This window comes from Falco cherrug, chromosome 1 (assembly GCF_023634085.1).
Source record: "Falco cherrug isolate bFalChe1 chromosome 1, bFalChe1.pri, whole genome shotgun sequence".
NCBI classification, from domain to species: Eukaryota; Metazoa; Chordata; class Aves; order Falconiformes; family Falconidae; genus Falco; species Falco cherrug.
In genome coordinates, this window is record NC_073697.1 from 49471831 (window position 1) to 49489362 (window position 17532).

The 17532-nt window shown below is 45.0% G+C and overlaps 1 long non-coding RNA gene across 2 annotated transcripts in view; it reads left to right on the forward strand.

The window, feature by feature from the left end:
- The window catches only part of LOC114017879 (uncharacterized), a 42013-nt gene that overhangs the window by 12020 nt on the left and 12461 nt on the right, over window positions 1–17532 (forward strand). For both annotated transcript variants that reach the window (XR_003563178.2, XR_003563177.2), the window contains exon 2: window positions 3383–3524. This is a non-coding gene — a long non-coding RNA (uncharacterized LOC114017879). The remainder of the gene's footprint in view (window positions 1–3382; window positions 3525–17532) is intronic.

The following is a 17532-nucleotide window of genomic DNA, read 5'->3' on the forward strand; positions in this document are numbered from 1 at the left end:
TTTTTTTTACTGTAAATAATTGTCATTGTATCAGGGTCCCTCAAAGCGAATTCTTCCCTTTGTCCATCCTGAAGCTTGGGGAAGTCTTTTCCAGGACCCATAATATCCAAAGTGAGACATGACTCACTACCATGGTGGTAGGGGTCGGTACATTTAAAATTCCTTCCTGAGAGAGCTTCCCCTTGTAGTACTAACAGGGTAGAAGCCCAGTCACACTCACTCCAGTGTGCCTCTAGAGATGTTTATTCGATTCACAGTCTAAGATCCATAAGAGCATTTTCTAACTGGAAATCAGGAAAAGGAGCGGGACATATTATAAGGAAATTCTGCTAGTAAAGTGCTGCAAAAGTGCAAAGTATTTCTGATCCCACATAGTGGCAATGCTAGAAATAAAATTTCTTCTAACTTCCTCTGCTGTTCACTAGAGCAAATTTCTCCAGTGGAAACATGCATATGAAAATATTATTTGTCTTTACTTTGTTTTGCAGCCATGCTCATACTCTTTCCTTTCTCAAGGATATCAGAGATGACAGGTGCAAAACAAACTGACAGTCACTCTGCAACTTTCTGCTGGTTTCACAGTCTCAAATTCAGGCAAGTTCAGTCCAGACATAGAGGTAACAAACATATGGACAACCACTGTAAGGGTCACAATGCAGTAAAAAAATGTAAAGGAGTCTTTTCTGTTGCTGTTGTTTCAGTCTGAGAGATGAACTAGAGGCTAGTAGCAAACCATAGTCAGATTTTCTAAAGAACACGGGTGGTGTAAATCCTACCCAAATGCATGAGAGAGGTGTTATCGCTTTTAACCAAGCAGCAGTGAATAAAAATCAGGGGGTGTTTTGTATCTGTATGTAGGGTAATGAAATCAATAAAAAAAATCCTGTATCCAGAGTTGCTTTTTACAATTTAAAGATTTCTGGAAAGTAGAAGGCGGTAGAAAACAGGGAAAGGAAAAAAAAGAGTATGAAAAGAATAACAAACAAACAAAAAATGTCTGGCAACTGAAAATGAAGCCAGATAAACTCGAATTGCAAAAAATCCAGGTTTTAGCCATCATGGTAATTCAACAGGGGAATGTCCTACCAAAGGCAGCCATGTGAGGTCTATCTTTTATGTTCTTGATTGAAGACAGCCTGCCTTTCTACAAGAGGTATGTCTGCCCTATAGAAACTGTGCCTCAGTCAAGCACGAGCTTGGCTTCAGCAGGGCAGAAAGCAAATGAGTGAAGTTTGCAGAGGTGTGATAGACTGAGAAGAGTCCCTGACCTAAAACTCCTTGTACTTCCTCATTTAAGCGCACCACCTCCAACTGGGGGGTGGGGTGGTGGAAATATAATCACAGTTGTCCTCAGCTGTCAGTCACTTTTGGCAAACCAGGGGTAGGGTTCCCTGAATGGAAATTTCAATCCCTACTGGTTTCATCCAAGAGTTTTTCTGCTCTGGCAGAATAACATCTGTCTTACTTTGAATGAGATTTTGCCACTGAGACCAATGGAGAATAGTCTTTAGATCTTCAGGCAGGGGGGTGGGGGGTGGGGGTGGGAATCAAAGAAATAGTTCTTTTGGTTCATGGGAACCAAGGAGGAAATTTGCTCTTGTAAAACCAAGGACCAGAGACTGCAATAACTGTGTTTTTCAAGAGCATTTGGCAGGTTAGTTGGTGCTGAATAGTGATGACAAAATGTTCAGCAAACCAAAAATATTCCATCTGTTCACTAAAAAATGGGATTATGTGAAGCAAGACAAATAACAGGAAATACAGAATTCTTTCTCTCCTCCAGGCATTTCGAAACTAGCGTCTCAGCCCGTCCACTTAACTAGTATTAAAAGCCATTAAACCCAGCCTTTGAAACAAATCACGCCTAGCCCGAGCCTCAGCAGAGCGGAGGTGAGCAGGGAGGGCAGGACATGGGAAAGGCTGTTGCAAGGGGACATGGCTAAAAGCAAGCAACTCTCCTTCTCCGAGCCCCGCGTCCCCAAGCTCCTCGTCCCATGGGGATTTCAGCACAGTAGGCAGCACTGCTGCAGGGCACCTTCAGCCTCTGGAGGCAGAGGAATTTCACTTGTGAAGAAACGCAAGCTGTTCAGGGAGGACTGGCTGTGTGGGCTCTGCTGGGCTTTTCTTCCCCAGCCCCCCTCCCCACCTTCCCGTGCTTGCTCAGACTGGGGCTCTGCGGGGGGGTGGGGGGTGTACAACAGGAGAGAAAATGGGCTGTTTACTCAACAAGATTGCTTCGTGGCTAGTTTTGACAGCAACACTTGCAAAGGCTGTGAAAAATTCCCTCTGGTGAATTAATCTGGGACTTCCTTGAAGAGAAGTTGGGTAAAACAGACCTTTTTGAGATGCCTGTGAGTTCCCGAGATGCCAGAGCTGGGGACAAGCTTTAGCTGTCTTTGGGCAGATCACGCAGAAATGCCTAGCCTTTCTTTGAGCTGTTTGTGTTGCTGGATTATTTTACCAGGCAAATGTTTCACAAGCCTGGTTTGAGTAAAATCAATAATTTTCTCTGGAGTATATTGTCTTTGGAGCACATCATGTCCCTCCGAGCAGACAGGCAGAGGACTGCAGCCCCTGTTTCTGTGATCTTTCTGATTTTTTTTTTCCAGGTAGACCTTACCTCTCCTGTTTTCTCATCTTTCAAGCCCTTCAGCTGCTCCCAGGGCAGACACACAAACATCTTTCAGCTTTATCCTTACCCTGCCTCTCCCTGTATGTGTGTTTGGGCAAGTGCTCAGGCTGTAGCAAGGGAAGGCTGATGAGGGTTACCATCACTGAGCCCTGCAGGAGAGCACTGCTTCTTATCATCATATTTGCGTAATTCATTATAAATACATGCAAATTTTGACTTGTCTGACCTATTACTACTGTAAATCTAAATAGAAAAAGGGTTTCTAAAAAGAGAACAAAAGAAAACAGTCTTCCTTGGTTTGATTTCGCATCTCTGCTTGTGGGTTCTGCTTTACTGGTAGGAGTTTTAAGCGCACACATGCAAGCGCACAGCTGGTTTGCTATACATTGTAGTGCCCTTCGAAAACCTCCCTTGCTGCTAGCCTTGATCCCATCTCATGCTACTTCTCAACAAAGACAGTTCCAATTTATACCCATTTCCAGCCATTTCAAACTGACTGCTTTAATTCATCTCATGGTAGTTACCAAGGGTCAGCAGAAAGATAAAGAAAAAAGGAAAAAGAAGAACAAATACTTCAGTTTCCAAAAACTTCAAGCTCCTGTGACCGCTTTGAGCTGTCTAACCCCAACTGGTATTAATGGCATTTCTTGTATTTACAGGTAAATTGATTTTCTTTCTCACAGGAAATGAAAGAAAATGTAAGTTTGAAGAGTCACTTTCTGCAATATTCAAGAATACATTTGATTGCAGGAAGCAGGTTCCAAACCATTTACAGTGGCAGCAGAGGGGACAGAACCAGGCAAGGCAGAGTCACAGTGACTGCTGGTGTCTAAGTCTGATGGCAGTGAGGATCTGACACAAAGTACTACACAGCTGCACAAGCTACAGCAAGGTCAGTAGCTCACTTAAAAAGCCAGATTCAGGCACTGTGGCTTTGAAAGGGGTATGGAATTGTTAAGATCAGGTCATTTTAAAGAAATAATTTTCAGGATAAAATTGTAACTGACCCAAACAGTTGACCACCTCACTCTTGCAGACGCTGTTGTTCCTCAAGGGAGGGACACCAAAACTCCCCTGAGTCATTCCCACCCAGCTTTGGACCCATGAAATCTCATGCCCAGGTAGGACATCGCTCTTCAGGTGCTGTATCATCCCTCAGCAGGGTGTGGTGATGTCAGCTTTTATGTCACATCAGCCAGAGCTCTGTGTTCTAAATCACTACAGGCTTGCTTTTTTATTTTGATTTTGGACTCAGAAAGGAGTGTCAAAAAAGAAACCTGTGGGGGGGGAAACTCATCAGCCTATCTTTGAACTGAAATTAAAGGGAGGTTTCACAAATGACGAGTCATTGGAACATAATTTCATGATGCTGCCAATTATTGTTCACATTGTGAACCACTCAGAAAAATACCCTGAGATGCTATGTGCAGACAAAACCAGGATTTTAGCTAGTATAAATGCATTACTCTTAATGCAATGATGCTACCTTTTTTCCTTCCAAAACATAGTATATTTTTAAGGACACATTCTAGTGTAAGCAGGGTACTTTTCCCTAACTTCTGCGTAGAGGTATCTCTTTTGGGATAAGATCTTGTTTATAAATGGGGCAGGCAATCTTAGCAGGCAGGAACAAAGAAAAGTGTTTTTATTAGCAGCAGGAACCCCATGAACAGCTTTGACCCCAATTTAGGATTTAGCTTATCATTTCACACAGAGGCTTGCATCAAGAATTTGACACTGGTGCCCTTTTCTAATTTGTAAAGCAAACTAAAAGGAAAATAATGGAGTACGGATAAGTGCTGTTCATGAGCCACTGAGCAGGCTCTATTCCATTCTGCCCAAATTACTCCACAATCAGTCAGAAATCTCACGACAGACTAGATTGTCTTTTTGTTGTTTTTATTCCTCTAAAAAAAAAAAAAAAAAAAAAAAAGGGCAAATTAAACCACCAGGCCTGTCTGTCCCTATCCTGCTGGCGATCAGGAGTACTGTGGAATTGGCATTCCTTGCGCTCATCACTGCATCCACGGAGGGAAGCGCTGCCGGGGCATGGAGGGCATGTTCGCCTGCGAATGTTAGAGCTGTGGTCGTGTGATCGAAGAGCAACCTAAGGTTAGGTCTTAAGCGTGGTAAAGCCCTGGCAGCTTTGCTCCAATTCCGTGATCCTAATGGCTTGAGACTGGCTGAATTCTTCTAACCCCAGCAATTAGTTCTTTCATTTTCTAGAACGGCTCACTCGAAGTGTTATTTTATCCACACAGAGGGCGCATCGGAGCTGGGGCTTAACCCACCCGAATGCGCTGGCTGTGTGAATCGTCTTTCAGGCAAAGCCACTGTGCCCTGCACCCGCCCGTGCTGATTCAGCCAGATTTTTGTCCCTGACAGCAACAACAACAAAAAAAAAAAAAAATCACAAATTTTGTTAGCTTTCGTGAACAAAAGAGCTGCGTGAGAGCAAAAACATACAAATGATCTTAGCAGATATGTGGTATTGACATCTCAGTGAGGGAGAATTTTAGTCTTTCTTTTCTCTAGCTGAAAGATGACACAAGGCAAACCCAAACTGCATTATTTGTTTCCCCCCCCAACAATGACACCAATATCCTGTTCCTGTGTGCCAGAGCAGCCTTGCAAATTAAAACTCCCTTCTCACCATATTTACATGGCACCCCTTCTGCAGCCCTGTTCTCTCCTGGCAGCAACTGCTGAAATAAGTGTGACTTTTCTAAACAAGGACATGCATCTGCATTGCTTGAAGTAATATATATATATAATATGGGAACTGCTGAGTGGCTTTTCTTCACATTACTGAGAAGCACATATTTCCTCCGCAGATTTTACAACACCAGATGAGTGGCCCCAACCCAGTGAGCAACGGGAGGGCTTGCTACGTGTGATTTTATGGAGCACAGCAGGACTAAGGGCTCCTCAGGAGCTCTGCTTTCACTCTGTGTCACTCTGGTAGGAGGGAAGAGCAAAGGGTGTGCAACATGTCTCTTTGAATCAATGTGTAGATATACGGAAAACGTGTGAAAACCCACACAGCCATCTGTTTACATGGGTTTGTATCATCTGTGGGAAGCAGAAGCATAAGGAGAGAGGTTTAGGCTCTGACTGTTGTTGGGGAAAGCTGGATATAGGACAGGAGGAGAAACTCAAGATAAAGAAAAAAGCCAAAGGAGGACAGGGCACAGGCCCAGAGGGGAGAGAAATATAAATATAAATGAGTGAATAAGGAGAAGATATATGCTATTGCTGTGACCTGGCTGTGTCTGCCTCCCAGGCTGGTGTCCAGCTCTGCTGATCTACTTGGTGTTCAACACCCTTGCAAGTTCCAGGCTTCCCTGCCACACTGCCTTGGTATGACATGCCTGGGAAAGTGTGTGCAACACACCATTCATGCTCTGGACGTGCCAACCTCATGCCGCCAAGCATCAGGGTGCATCTCCAGCTTCACCTGTAAAGCCTAGCTCTCTCTGAACTCAAGCACGATTTGACTGCTGATTTTTCAAGAGTTATCATCTTGTTGATGTCCTTGTGGCACATAACATTTTGGAATTGATGTTATCTGTAACAACCCATCATAAAGACTACTTCTGAAGGGTACTTTGGAGCACTGGGACAATACAGTTGCATTGCTCACAGACCTGACTGAACTGGCATGGTATCACCGGCATCATGAGCAATGCCTTAAAGTGCCTTTTGAAGCCAAAGCAATGCAATGTTAAATAACATGTGGTTAAATCTAGCCCTTGTGCTTGACTCAGCATTAGCATTAGGAAGATTTGCTCTGGAAACTCCTGCCAAGCAATAGGATCAGCGTGACAGAAGGATGGTGAATCGTTTGCCGTGGATCTTAGCTTGCAGACCAGGAGTTCAGAAATAGAGAAGATGAGATCGGAGGGTGACTGAAACTAGCCAAGTTCAAAAGCCTTCTTGCTAATTCAGTATGCAAACAGCACACAGGTAAAGGCATAAAATAGTTTTCCCAGCTACAGCCTGCCAGATCCATGCCCTAAGCATGGCTGAGGAATCCTGTGCAATGTGAACCAGGGATGACGGGGAAAGCCCGAGTCCTTCTCCAGCCAGGCAGGTTTCCTGGAGATTAGTATGTACATTGCACAGTGCTGCAGGGCTGTGGCTGAAGTGATACTTTAGCCGTATGTCTCCCATCCCCGGCAGTGCTTGCAATACCATTTGCATTTCCAGGCTCTCGCAGCCCTTCTCCAAGGTTAAACACACTTGGCAAATGTAACTCATTCTGCAGCTAGAAAACGGAAAGGAGCAGAAAATGCTCCCAGCCAAATTACCCTCTTGATCTGATTCTTCTTGACTCATCTCTTCCCTTCTATCCTCTCTGCCAATAAGCTCCGGCAAGCAGGACTGAGTCTGGCTGCAGGAAAAAAGGGTAAAAACCATGGCTCAGCAAGTTTGGCCCAAAATGGTAAAACCAAGTGATAAATTAATTTGTTACAAGCAATGCAAGACTGGGCTTAACAAATTGCCCTTTCCTGAAGTCAGAAGGACTACCTGCACCTGCACTTGCACCTCCATCTGCCAGTATGGCTGACCAAAGAGGTGATCCTCCTGTTGTGGTAGTGCTTTCCCATCACTGACTCCCCAGACTTAATCTTCATTCTGCAGCAGGTAGGAATTAATTTTGCTATTGAGCAAGACAGTGTAAACAACAGAGATGAGTTTGTAGTGTCTGAGGTGGGAGTGGAGGAGCAGGGAGTGGGATGTCTCTCAGCACCATGTCTGCAGCCTATGGCCAGGACTGGGGAGTTCAGAGAGAAGAAAGCTATATGATCACAGCCCACCTGGGACATTAAGTCAACAGGGCATGTCTTGTAAGTGGCAGAATCGGGCACCTCCAGAGGGTGACACGGAAGCCCCTGTGCTGGACTGCTGCCTGGAGGGTCTTAAATCTCTTAATTTTTTACCTATGGGGAGACTCACATCTAACTCAGACACCTAAATATATAGCCCAGACTTAACACAAACATCCCTCCTGATCACCATTAGATTTTATCAGAAGCAAAAGATGTCTAAGAAATGTTGGGGGTTTTAAAATATTTTTTAACAGAAAAGTTTAAAAACACCCAAAACTTTGAAAATAAAATACACAGCTCTGCAATTACATTGTGAAGTTACAGAAAAGCTGCCATCTCAAGACTAAATGTCTCTTTAAAAAAAAAAAAAAATACATAATGTTCTGACTTGTCTTATTTTGAGGTGTCGATAGATACCCAAACTTCCCAAAAGAAAGTTTGTTGGGAAAAATGCAGCAATGTGCTGGTAGAATGGAGAATTTATAGGTGATTATCTATGTTAAATAGGTTAAAGAACTTCCTCACTTTTTCCTGTGCAATCACATTGGATTTCTGGTGCAGCAGCAAATGACAGTTTAATTATAGTCTTATACTCTAAAAATAACTCTTTACTTATTTGTGTCTCTTATAAGGAAAAAAATGCTAAGAAAATACTTGCTGAGACAGTTCAGGACCATGTGAGGCTAGGACTGATTCTTCCTAAAGGGCACGTCACATCCAACTTTGGCCTTGATAGGCTACAGAAATACCTGAGTAGTATCTTTTCTGGCTCAGCACATTTTGTAAAAACCCTTCAGTTGCACTTTCTTTTAAAAATCTGCATTAGCTGTAAAAACCTTACTGGATGGCCTAGTTTCCTGTGGAATTATAAAAAAAAACAAAAACAAAACCAAAAAAAACCCAACAAAAACAAAATGTGCCTTGGGTAGAATGACCTTATTCTTTGCATTCTTATTCCCTGCAGCTGGTTTTTATGCTTTTTACTGCTGTGATGTGTTGGGTTGTGTTTTGTTTCTGTCAGTGCATAAAGTAAGGAACTGGGTGTGGAAGCAGTAGCCATGTGGGAGACAAGAACTTCCCAAGATGTAAGCTCCCATCAGTGGGCACATGATCTTTCCCACTTATCCAACGTCATCTGTTTGACTTTCTCACCAACTTGAGAAGCTGCAGCACGTGCCCTGGCAGCCGCATGGTCTCCTGGGAGATGCAGGTTCTGCCTGGGTCGTCTTCTTCCTAGATGACCATGTCTAATCATTAGGCAAATATACCAAGAGTGGCCATCAATATTGTCAGCTGTAAAAGAAAATGTGTAGGTGGCTATCAGTTAGAGATGGGAAAGGTGAGAAGACAGGAGCTGCCTCCCACCATCTCAGGACTCTGCTAGCAGGGAGCATCCAGTCAGCACAACCCCCTCTCTCACATACCAAGGGCTTTTGCCCGTGGGGACTCAAATGCTGCTGGAAAAGTAGATGGGCTGTTGAGCTGCAGAGCTTTTTTGCAAGGTGCCTGGCTTTCACTCCCTCCTGTTGGAGCTGCTTCACTTTGTACAGGTGATTAAATATTCATTGGGCCGGGGAGAGAAAAACAAGAGATTGATTCTATTGCCCAGTTGTTTGGGTGCTCGCCTGGGATGCGAGAGATGCAGGGTCAAGTCCTTGCCCTGAAGATGATTTAATTATTTATACAAAGTGGAACAGCTCCAGCAAGAAGGAAGTACGTGCCGGCAAGCCTGATGGCCCTCTCCTGCCCTGCACAAAGCCTCTTCCCTTTTAACCTGGGTGATGACTTGGTGCAAGTTTTCTCCTTGCCAAGTAAATATTTCCTGTGTGCATCGTGATTTATTAGCTTCTTGTTCTTGCTCCCCGAGCCAAGGCTCACTTGGGCACTGTGCTTCACAGCTGGATTCACAGCTGTGGCTCCTTGCCGAGGGAGGCACAGCCACCTTGCCCACCATTGCCCACAAGGGTCAAGGATTAACCTTTTACTAAGCTGCATAGCCACCTCGCTCCCTGGCATCTCTGCTCTCCTTGCCGTCTATGCAGCAGAGGAAGCCTCAGCAGCTGCAGGGAGGGCCAGGCTCTGGGACGCAGCAGGGAACACAACTTCCATAGGGATTTCCAGGGCTCATGGGGCCGCTGTGAACAGAGGGGCAGTGAAAATGCAGAACTTCCCCTGTAATAAGGAAATGACAAATTCTCTCATCCTGTTGGTTTCTCCCTAAGTGTTTTGATGTGGATTATTTACTTTACTACCATAATGTCAATGCTGCTACTATTGGTTGGTTTTTTTCTAGCTGACAACAATATCTGAAATTGAGATGAAGAACTAAAGTTTTCCCTTGCAGGGGCTGGTGGGAATGGCCTGTGCCATGTTATCTTCAACACATGAACAATCTTAATTTCAGTAGCATCCCACAAACTTTAAGTGTCTGGTTTAAAGCAGTGATTAAATAACCTAGTCTGCTTTACAGAAAGGATGTTTAAGCACCTGCATACTAACACAGCTGGTTTTCCACAGGGCTTTTAAATTGAGTGTGCCACCTTCAGCTAACCAGGCTATATCCATCACTGTTCTGCAGCAAATGTCACTAGGTAAAAAAACAAAGATATCAGTACGGTGTTTCAGTTTACACACACAGTTAGCATGAGCTAATCTATTTCCTCATTTTGCACAGTTTGTTCTGCTGCTGTCAATTTTTTCTGTATTCACAAACAAAGGAAAAGTTCCTCATAAGGAAAATCACTGAGCACAATAAAATATAGTAGCAATATGATTATTCTTTGCAAGAATTAATTTTTAAAACAAAGCCAAACAAAACAAGATTTAAAAAATATCTATTATAACATAAAAAATGTAGTGCTTATACTTGCTATCAAAATCTGGTCCTGTTGACTAATGGCTTGCACTTGCAACAGAGATGGCATTGTTTACTTTCTTACCCAAGTTTACATTTACTATTACTGCTAAGTTTTGTGTTAGCACACACTGTTTTAAATTAAATGAATATCCAAATACTGGTTTGAAGTTGCTAATGGCACCATATGTACTACATTAGCTTGCATACTATTTAAAGAAAAGGTCTTAATTGTACTACCATCGCCTGAGGATATTTTTGTGGTAAGTGGTTAAGATTCATTTTCTTGTTCATGTAGAAAATCACTTCATGAAAACACTGGAATACAATAACTTTTGTCCAGTTTATGCATTTTTGCTTTGATCACTTGGATTAAGGGAAAAGAGGACTATCATTTAAAATCTGAGTGTCTCAGTAAGCATTTAGTAGTTATTTTTAACTGAAGTAGCTTCCTTCCCTAACCACAAAAAAAAAGAATGTAACAAAATGTAAACATTTACTTCTAGACTTCACTAGTGAGTCTGTTTGCCCTCTGGTTTCACTGCTAAACAGTCTACAAAAGGTGTAAAATAGGCAGTGTAACCTCAAACTTGGCTGAAGGGTTTAGCATCAGGAAAAAGAAATAATAACTCCATAAATGCATCTAATATCTGGAAAACACTGGAGGCAAGAGCCCTCACTTTTAGCAGGTAGATGAATCGCAAGCTGCCTGGCAATGTGTCACCTCAGTGCCACCAGCACAGCCACTCACACCCGGTCCCTCCTTTTGTGGGGCTCAAAATTCACAGCTGCAGCAGGATGCTGTGCGACTGGGACTGTGGGATGCAGAAGAGGGTTCGTGTTGTTGCCAGGGCTGGACCTATCCCTGGGTGTGCAACAGCGGAGGAGGAAGAGGCTGGGAGCCACTCCGCCAGTCCCACACTTTGACATTGTTTTGGAGTGATTTGTTCTTCATGACAGGGTCAAGCTGCTGTGAAAAGGTTAAACAAACGGACTTTGTAAGCTTCTTTTAGGGGAAAGCTGGTCAGACAGCCCCTTTAATCACCAATCCCCTTCAGCCCTGGGAAAAGGCATCGGCCAGACTCACTTGTGCAGCTGTGGGGAGCTGGGGTGAGAAGGGGTGAAGGCTCCCTGCCTTCCTGCAGCTGCCTTCAGCCGGAAAAAAAGAAATCCTGCAAGGGAAGGTGTTTGGCTGGAAGTGCTGGTGTGCCTCCCCCTGCACTGAGGTGCTGCCACAGAGGAGGAGGAGAAGGAGGAGGAGGAGGAGGAGGACATTCCTCTGGGGCCGGTGTGTAGCCCAGCGTCCCTAATGTTGTCTGCACCCATCCTGTCAGGAGGGTAATGAGGGGAAAGTTCCCAGACGAAAATGCAAAGCACCTCGGTCTTCAGTGGGGGCTTGGAGGAGGCTTGTCTTAGCAGCCTCCACCTTCCCTCCACCATGGCTGCAGTCTGGCACTCTGCTGGGAGAGGAACCCTGGAGGGTCAATCCCCGCAGACAGGCAGTTTTCAGGTCAGCTCCTCTGCCCCATTTTGAGGTGTAAACATCTACTGGACACCCAGCACATTACAGCATTACACACCTGAACTGCACCTTCTTGGAGATGCCCTAGGGCAGGGATGGTTCCTCCTGCCACATTATTCACAGGGCAGCTTAATAAATAGTACTGGCTTGGCTCCCCTCCCATTGAGAGTGGCAGCAGCCAAGGGCGGCATCATCCCTCCTGCCTGACATGGGTGGTGGAGGCGGCAGGAGATGGCAGTGAGGCTCTTTGGCCCAACATGGTGTACAGAAAGGGTGAGAAGACACACGGTGAGAGCTGGGATGGGCAGCAAGGCCCACAAACACTGCTCACTCTGTCCTAAGAGCTTCCCTGCCCTTTGCAGCTGACTAATTTGGACCCTCATCTCCTCTCTGCTCATCCCCATTAAGCATGCTCCTTCCCCACCCTCCACCCCCAAGCGTTAGCTGTGAATTGCCCAACATCCACACACAGACACGGGCTTTCATTCCAGGAGCAATGTTTGCAGGAAAGCCCAGGGGTTGCGATGAGCAAACCCTGCCATCTCCCTGTGCCAATTCCAGCCACGCTAGGACCATGTCTTGCCTGTTTCCTCCCTTAGATCCTTACATCTCTCATCTTATTATCTTCAGCTGCTTTCTTACCGCAAGCTACTTTGGTAGTGATTTTCCACAGTGACCACAAATCTATTTTATTGCTGCTCTCCAACCTGCCACTGGTTCATGCTCCTCTCCTTACCGCATCCACCCTCCTAACTTCCTTTACCTCTCCACACGTTCCAGCACCTTGTTTCACATACATTCTTTTTCTTACGCTGCAGATAAATATGAAATAAGAAAAGTTCTCACCTCCCTCCTGTTTATTGACATGTCCTATCAGAGATGCCCTAACTGCTTGTATGAGCACTCCTCATCTATTCCAATGCAAAATAAAACATATTAATTCAGCCAAAAAATAAAGCTGATTTCCCCTAGTTGCCATGAAAGGGACTGGCTGTTACAGGGTTCCAGCCACAGAACTGAGGACCATCACTCCTTGGTTGTTCCTGCTGGATCCTTAAGTGCATGAGTGTGTAAGATGGACGGGTGTCAGTGAAGTCCACTGACTATGCTGCCAGGCAGCAGAGGCTTTTCTTTCCCCTCTGAATCAGGATTTTCTAGATCTTCCTACTTTTCTGAAAATGACCAGGAATCAGCAGGTATGTTAATAACTGGAGAACAGCTTCAGAGGATTTGTTCTTGAGAAACTTCCTTAACTCCATCCAATCTTTGCCTAAAACTTCTTTTGCCCCTATGTTATCATTTTCATTTGTATGTGAATAAGTGTCCTGAATGTCCAAGATGTAGAAAGACAGCTCAGAGCTTCCTACTTTGAGTTCTTCTCCAAGTAATCTCCTTGATGATTGAAATAAAAATGCAGGTTTCCTTCCTATAAGCAGGTCGATTTTGTATCCTTTCTGCACTACTTAGAAGCCATTTCTCAGGCAATAACTTCAGCGTTCAAGATCTGGATTAAGATTATTCAAATAAAACAATGAAGAGGAGAATGAAAAGCTTGATACTTCCACTTAGTAATATAGTTGTGAACCTAATAGCCTAATTGCCTTCTGCACCCCTCTGATCTCCAACTGTCATACAACTCGTGCTGGAATAGCCATCATATTTCACAAAGCTGGGATGGATTTGGTAAGAGGCCAGTCTTGCAATCTTTCTTCAAAACAGAAAAATGGACATGGTAACAACTGCCAGCGAAGGACCCAGTACTAAGCTACTGAAGTCAGCAAGCTGCTCTGCCAGCGATTTGGGTGTGAATTAAGAGCCTGAATTCCAGATGAATCAACATCTTTCTACCATCATAGTCGGTCTTCAGCTGAATTTAATCTCCGTGCTGCATCAGCTGTCAACCAGCTGAACAGTTGTCTTGCCTGCGGGGATTTGTGGCAACGAAGCACTGAAAGAGAATTCAAGAAATCATCCAGGCCACTCTCCCATCCTGTGTGGAAGTTAGCTGAATCACTTTAGATAATCTCATACATATATTTCTTCTAACCTGCATCTCTGTAGTACAAGTCCTGGGATTTCTATCAAACCCCTGTCTTAGATACCATCTTAAGAGGCAGACTGTGTCTCTGATATTTATCCTGGGTTTTTATGCTGCAAGTTTAAGTAATTTCTCGTTCTTTTTCACTTGGTCACAACTGATCACCAGCAACTTTGTAGCAACATTTTACATATAGAAAACTGTCGCCTCCCTTCTCTTTTTTTCCCCCAGTTTAAACAAAGCCACATCTTTCATCCCTCATGTTTTCCAGATTTCCGTTATCCCATAGACTCTTTCCTGTTGATCAGTATGAAGGCAGCCAAGCTTCCCAACTCTGCAAGTAGCATGCCAAATGCCATTAAGCTGGAAGCTGGGAGGCACGTACCTTGGAAAGATGAGCAGGGAGGAACCAGTACTCTGGAAATTAGTTGCAGTGCAAAAGGATGTGTTTCCTGTGAAAAGTGGATCCTATGAAAACCTGGAATTTCTACAAAAATCTGAAAATCTGGGGCAGCTATTCCCCACAGTGACTCAGTGCGTGTGATCACACCACAGCTCAAGACACCTTGTTTTCTCTATATAGGGAATTTGGATTATTCAGCAGCCCCCAGGCAAGTAAAGACTGATGTGATATGGCCAGGTAGGAGAGATGCACTTCAGCGGTTCAAGAGCAGGAGTGTTGCCATCCCCAATTAAAGCATCTGCATATCCTATCTCTTAAAAGAAAGATAAAAGCCTCTTAAAAGAAAGATACATTATTTCTTGGTCAGAAATAATGTTGCCACACACACGACATTTTCATTCACATGAGTGATACAAACGTTTTTGCATTAAGCCTAATTTTCTCTTCCTCATCAGAAAGCAGATACCATAATCATGCAGTTCGACTAGTGGGGCATGGAATTGGTCCTGGATGTTATCCATAATTACATATAGGATCAGATCTGAATTAACTCAGCTTGGTATTCAAACCTAGATCCTGAAAACATGTGGTTTGTGTTTGGGAGTACCAAAGGCTGGGCAATGGGTTCAGTCGTCTTTAATTTTTTCATGAGTTCTTAACACTTAATTGCTTGTAGGTCCTACTTTCCAAAAACATGATCATAAAAAGCAAATTTGCCAAGTTAATTCCAGCATTTCCTCACACTGATGAACTTTGTAGGTAAGATTTCATGCTGATATTAATGAGTTCCCAAACAACCAAAGCTGATTTCAGAAAGTAATAAAATTGGGGCTTAAATGTCTTACAAAACTGGAGATAGATCCAAAATGCAAAACCTCAGAGATGTTCAGAAAATGAACAGATTTGCATCTCCCTAATACCAAAGTCCATAACCAACATATCACATTGCTAGGAGACAGCCAGCAGTTACAGCCTACCCAAAAAGTGACCTTTGGTTTGTCTCACAAAGCTGTGCAAGTACAATGTTAATCTTCAGCTATAGTGTTATTCCAGATTTGGCACAGAATAGTCAGGTTAACATCTCTGTTGCTACAGAAGTTATAGTTAGGTGATTGTTTTCTATGGGGCAGGAAATTCTGTCAGCAATATACTGATATGACTTCTGAGACCCCTGGTAAATACAAATGCAGAATAATATCTTACAGGCCCTAGAAGGCTCTCTGGGAAAGGCAAAAGGCACAGCTCACCTTCAAGAATGGAAAGGATCTAGTATATGTTGGATTCTGGTTAACCTTTATACATTTTCTTTAAACTTGCTTTTTTAAAAACATTACCAATGTGACAATATTATGGGACAGAACAGAGTTCAGTAACAGCCACCAGCATTTTTTGGTTAAGAAGAAAACAACTATCCAAAGGAGCAATGTGAAGGGCAGCGAGAGTGGGGTAAATCAGCGTAAAAACCAAAACATAAGGTAGTAGCAAACACATTTGGCTGGAGAAGGACTCTGCAGAGCCCTGGTGGTGAGGAAAAGAGGATGAAGGTGTGGGTGAAGAAGTGAGTGGAGAAAATCTGCTGGAAACTGTGTGTACAAAATGCTGATTGCCGTTAGTGTTTCATGGGGAGTTCTATGTCCATGGTCAGATGCTGTTCTCATGGCTCACAGGGAGCAGGGTGTATCTCTATGGGATTTTTCCCAGAGAAAAATACTTGTTCTGCTTTGATTTTCACAAAAAAATTAAGGTAGATGTTTCCTATGTGATGGATCTGAGCAAGGCTCCAGAGTAAGGAAATGACTGAGGATGTGCACGCTAAAAGAGGTGTCAAAACTTATTTTAAAAGAACTTTGCTTTCATAAAGTCAAATCTCGAAAAGATTAGAGTCCTGACTCGGGAGCTTCCTACATGACATCTGTGTAGCTGGGTGTGTATCTTTCATCCTGGATAGTCACATATTTATTTTTTTTTATTGATTTAGGTCCAGACCCTGTTTGGTCCAGTCCCAGGGAGTGCTAGCCAAAAAAATAGTCTGATTTTCATTTGAACGAAACCAAATATTCTGGAAACGTTCTCTTTTTCCAGTTCCCAAGCAGCCAATAAAGGTAGCAACGCCTCTAAAAATAAATAAATAGATGAGAGAGAGAGAGAGACATAAATAAAAATCTCAAACTGTAAGAAAAAAAAAAAATTCTCGCTGCTTTGGCATAAAGCCAAAGGAGGAAAGAGACATTCCTGAAGTAGAATTATTGGGAAGATGCTTCTTGGGGAGGACTCTGTAAGGGTCCCCTCGCCCTGCATCCTGCTCTGCCCCGCGTTCGCCTGCAAAATTCACGGGATTATCCCCGTTTCACTCGGGATGAGGGGAAGCGATGGGACAAACGCCGCCGGGCCGGTGGGGACACCGTTTCGCTTCCCCCAGCAGCGGCGGCGCCGGGGCCGCAGCCCCCGGGAGGGGTGTCCGCGGCGGGGCGGCCGGGCCGGCCACCAGGCGCTGGGCACTGAACGAATTCACCTCCCAGCTGGGCACAGAAGCTGCTTTTGGGGGTAGAAGTTTAGTCCCCCGTCTCCCAGCCCCGCCTGCCCCTCGGCTGAAGAGCCTGGCTGCGCAGGGCCGCGCTGGTGCCGCTTTGCCGACGGCACTGCCCGGGCGCTGCCGGCCCCTGCTCCGCGTGGGGGGTCGGGAGGGGTGCGACCACCCCCTTACTTCTTCCTAGGGGGGCCGTGAAACCCGGGGCTCCAGGGCCGAGAGGGTCTGAGAAAACGAAATTAACACAAAAATGGGTTTCCCTAAAGAAACAAAAATTAAAAGCAACTAAAATAAAATCCTTTCCCCTGCCCCTGCTCGCTGCCAGGGGTGGAAACGGGCCACGGGCGCAGCCCCCGGCGGCCGGTGCCGCGGGAGAGACGAGGGAGAGCCCAGGCGCTGCGGGGCCGGTTGTGGGCCCGGGCCGTCGGGGAGCGCTCGGGACCTCTCCTGCGAGAGGGCTGCCACCCGACGGCAGGTCCGCTCGGGCCGGGGAGAAGGAAACGCCACCTGAAGATGCAGCCGTGGGCATCCCCTGCTCTGACCCCCAGTGCGGCCGGGAGCTGGCCCCGGGCCTGGAGGCGGCATTGCAGGAGGTGCGGGACCGGCGGCCCTCGTGGGAGCTGGGCCTGATCGACGGGGTGGGGACAGACACGGGTGGCGTTCCCCTTCCCCACAAGTGGCCGGGGAGGGTTTGGGGCTGGGCTGAGCATCAGCCTGCGGTCGC